The sequence below is a fragment of the Tupaia chinensis genome, unplaced genomic scaffold (genome assembly GCF_000334495.1).
Source record: "Tupaia chinensis unplaced genomic scaffold, TupChi_1.0 Scaffold141305_1, whole genome shotgun sequence".
NCBI lineage: Eukaryota > Metazoa > Chordata > Mammalia > Scandentia > Tupaiidae > Tupaia > Tupaia belangeri.
This window is the reverse complement of record NW_006201168.1, coordinates 91,001-94,830: the sequence shown is the minus strand read 5'-3', so window position 1 is coordinate 94,830 and position 3,830 is coordinate 91,001.

The following is a 3,830-nucleotide window of genomic DNA, read 5'->3' as shown; positions in this document are numbered from 1 at the left end:
ATCTCTGGCAACTCAAGAACGTGGAGAAGGGATACTACGTTTCTTAACTGGGGTTGACAGTATACGATAAAGTTTTGAGTTGGTCTGAGCTCAGAAATCACAATATGTGAAGTCCAATTACACATAAGAAAGAAATGCTCAAAAACTAAGGCGAAGACCCTGGCTTTCTGTGGAGACTAGAACAGCTCCCTCTAACCCTCCGCTTCTATTGTACTTTCCTCCCTCCCTGTTCGCCTGCTTAAGATGCACCGGCGCCACCCAGCGGCTTCCCTGGGCACTGCTTCATGGCCAGGGAAGGCCCCGAAGGCTCAGAGCAGACAACAGGGTCTCCAGGACTGGAACGGTATTCTCTCTCTGCCTGCCTCCCTACCCACCCGAGGCCTGACACGCACTAGCCTGTCCTTTTCACCACCGGAGGTGCTGACATCCATCCTGCAGTGGGAACAGCGAGGCTGAGAGTTCGGCTAAGCACACCGGCACACGTCTGACGCTTGAACCAGGCTGCTAACGTTTCCTCCCACTCCACATACATGTTATCTTTACTGACACGCGGGCAGCCGTAGGCTCCCTGCTGTATTTGCATAGTTCTCTGAAGCCAAACCTAGAAGTAATGAAAAAACACATTCTCCATTAGACATGCTATTCCCAAACACACAGCTGGATTCCAGGTAAAGGAGGAACGGGTTTCCTGCTCACTACAAGGTCTCGGACTTCCTCGCAGATGGCATCTTTCAAGCAGTTGCATACATCCTGGCTGCGGCATGGCCCTGCTCCTCTTCTTGACACTTTGTCAACAGCCAGATTGTAACCTTTGCTGTCCTCTGGTAGAAATCATCACTGCTCACCTCCAATTCCAGATTCGCAGTGGCAATTTTTACCTTACGCTTTCACCAGCTCCGGAGTAAGGTTAATCAACTAAGTACCCATTAACAGTGTTTTACTTTCCGCTCCAGCTAAGAGCATGGGAATTCATTAGTTCCTGTAAAAACGTAAATCATTTATAGCGAGTTACAATGAAAAATACTCCCCTTATTTAAAAAAAGGACACCGTGATTTGTCACCTTAACCACTTCCTTTATACTACACTGGTTTATTCTAAGAAAGAGACAGCCAAAAATGGCACCAGGGCCTTTGTGCCATGACCCACTCCTAGTCTTCAACCAGCCCACGGTCATGGGCAACCATGTGCCTGGGATGCCCAGGTCTCTGACTCGACCCAGGAAACTCGGCATTTGGGATTGCCTTCCAGAGTGCCCTATGGTAAAAACCTAAAAAAAAACTTAAAAAAAAAAAAAAAGAAAAAAAAAGAAAAATGATAGGAATTCTGAATTAAAATAACAGTTTGTGAACATATGTGAGTCTCTAGAGCATAGCCCCGCCTCTGAAACGCAAATCTGGATCTGGAGTTTTGACTTGCCTTTCAACATGTTTACTAGGGCGAGTGTTTCCCAAACTTCATAATTGCCTATCAGCGTAATGATTTCCTACAAACGTAATAAGTATGGGCATACCTGAATGCCATTGGAAAGGTGACTGACTCAACCCTTTCTTTAGACGTATTAACTGTAGTAACTGGAAGATAACTTCAGTGAATATGCCTTAATAGTGATCAATAATCTCAATTAGTCATTGGCTTAGACCTGAAAAAAGAGTGGAAACAAAAAATAGAAAACTTATAGTGTAGGACCAGCAGGTAACACAGAGTTTAGGGGAGGGTAAGGTGGCTGGATTCCATGTGGCTAACTATGCTGATCAAGGGCTGGACCCAGTGGCTTGGTAAAACATGCGGGAGGAAGGTGGGGGCAGCAGGTGGCATGGTGTTTAGGGTGCTGGCTTCCCACATGGCCAACCACGGTTTGAGTCCTGGCAACTTGAAAATCACACTGGGCATGTTTGTGCACATGCCCAAAATCCTAGGAGGAGAATGGAGGAGAAGGGATTGCAGACTGGCCATTTCTCTGGGAAGTGATTTCTCACCTTTCCCCTTTCTGTCTCTGTCTCTCCAGCAAACTCATGTACCCTATGGCCAAAACCCAAGATGAAAAATGAAAAACATGCCAGGAGCATGCGTGTGCACGAAGAGGTCTCCGCCTCAGCGGTCGCCGCATGGAACCCAGACTCAGAGCTAATTTTTATCTTTCAAAGGGAATTTTGATTTGTTCCCATTTCAGAAATGGACTCGCGTGTTGCCATTTTCATTGGGTTTATGAGATGGGTTATAAGACTCTGGTGTGGAAGAAATCACCTAGTTATGGTGTCCGAGAAAGTCACACAATCCAGTCGAGGATGTTTTTCTAGTCCTACTTTGTTGAATTTAAAAGATAAAGGTAGAAAGAATACTAGACCCAGAATTTAAAAGGAGAGAGATAGAAGAAATGGAAATCATTCGTGAAGTAAGTTCAAGCCTTCGGTGACTCAACAGCTACGTAAGTTACCATCCGTTTTCTTCTCAAGAGACATCATAGTCATTGCTAGGACAGGAGCAAAAACAGCTTTTTAATTTTGCTGTAGGGCATGTGTGCTCCACAGAAAGAGGGAAAGTGAGAATTCACTCCCCAGGGCATGGCCACCCACCTCCTCAGTCTCCTTGGGATTTTGATTTTGGGCACTCATGCATGCGCCCAAGTCCTTGGCGTGACATTCAAGCTGCTGGGTCAGGACTTGAACTACGCAGTTGGCCATGTGGGATCCAGCACCTTAATCACCATGCCACCTACTGGCCCTAGTGACCTAGTCATTGTTGTTTTGTAGTTGTTTTTTTTTTTGTTTGTTTGTTTTTGTTTTAATTTGCCATAGGGTGTAAGTGCTTGCCAGAGAGAGACAGAGAGAAAGAGAGGGAAAGTGAGAAAGCACCCTTTGAGGGGGAATGGTCACCCACAATCTCTTCTCCTCCATTCTCTTGGGATTTGGGACACACATGTACACATGCCTGGTTTATGTTTCTTTTTTAATTAAATTTTGACAAGAGAAACAGAGAGAAGGCAAACGTCTGAGACTCAGGAGTCCAAGGCCTGAACCTGTCGACCCCGCCTGGTGTGTTTTTTAAGCCAGTGTGTCCAGCACTGGAACCACATAGTTGGCCATGTGGGATCCAGCCACCTGAGCCACCAGGCCTTGTGGATAGCCCGTAAAAACAATTTCATCGTCTGAAATTTTCATAGAGAAGAATTGTGGAAATCATGGGCCCAGCAGTTAGCGTAATGGCCGCTGGACTCCCACGTAGTCGACCATGGTTTGCATCCTGGATCCGGTGGTTTAAAACTCACGCCGGGCGCGTGTGCATACGTGCCCAAGATCCTGAGAGGAGAATGGAAGAGAAGGGATTGCAGCGTGACCATCCCCCCGGGGGGTGATTTCTCACTTTCTGTCTCTCTGTCTCTCTCTGTCTGGCAAGCGCATGCACCCTATAGCGAAAACCTCTCCCCCCACAAAAAAAATTGTGGAAATCTTCATCTAATATGATCATCTATCATGATAATTTCAAAAAATGTTATAGATAAGAAATTGTCTCCCTCCTCAGCACTCTGCCTGGCACACCCTGTTTCTCTACCTCTGGCCTGACTCCAGACTGCACAAATAAATGGCGTGTACGGAGTGTCAACCTGAACTCCTTGTCCTGTACGCCCCTCTGCCCTGTGACACACGGACACCAACACCCTCACAGGTTCGCGGCATCAGTACCTCCATGCTGAGTCATTCCACCCCAGCTCCACCCCATCAGACCTGCCGTATGTCTGGCCTCTTACCCCTAATGCACTGAGTTTCTGATGTTTTCCCCCCTAGTTTTTTTTTTTTTTTTTTGGGCTTAATTTCAAAAAAAAAAGATATTT